This window comes from Oryzias melastigma, linkage group LG19, assembly GCF_002922805.2.
Source record: "Oryzias melastigma strain HK-1 linkage group LG19, ASM292280v2, whole genome shotgun sequence".
Lineage (NCBI taxonomy): Eukaryota > Metazoa > Chordata > Actinopteri > Beloniformes > Adrianichthyidae > Oryzias > Oryzias melastigma.
The window spans coordinates 5,380,961-5,381,422 of record NC_050530.1 but is presented as its reverse complement, the minus strand read 5'-3'; positions in this window follow the sequence as shown (position 1 = coordinate 5,381,422).

Below are 462 nucleotides of genomic sequence, written 5' to 3'. Positions count from 1 at the left end.
GTAGCTGGGATAGGCTCCGGCACCCCCGCGACCCCGAAAGGGAAGAAGCGGTTAAGAAAATGGATGGATGGATGGATGATGAAGATGATGAAGATATTTAGTATTGATGAAGATGATGATGATGAAGATATTGAGGATGATGATGATGATGATGATGAAGATATTGAGGATGATGACGATGATGAAGATTTTGAGTATGGTGAAGATGATGATGATGATGAAGATATTGACGATGATGATGATGAAGATGAAGATATTGAGGAGGATGATGATGACGATTTTGAGTATGATGAAGATGATGATGATGATGAAGATATTAAGGATGATGATGATGATGATGAAGATTTTGAGGATGATGATGAAGATATTGATGAAGATGATGATGATGAAGATATTGAGGATGATGACGATGATGAAGATTTTGAGTATAAGATGATGATGATGATGAAGATATTGACGATG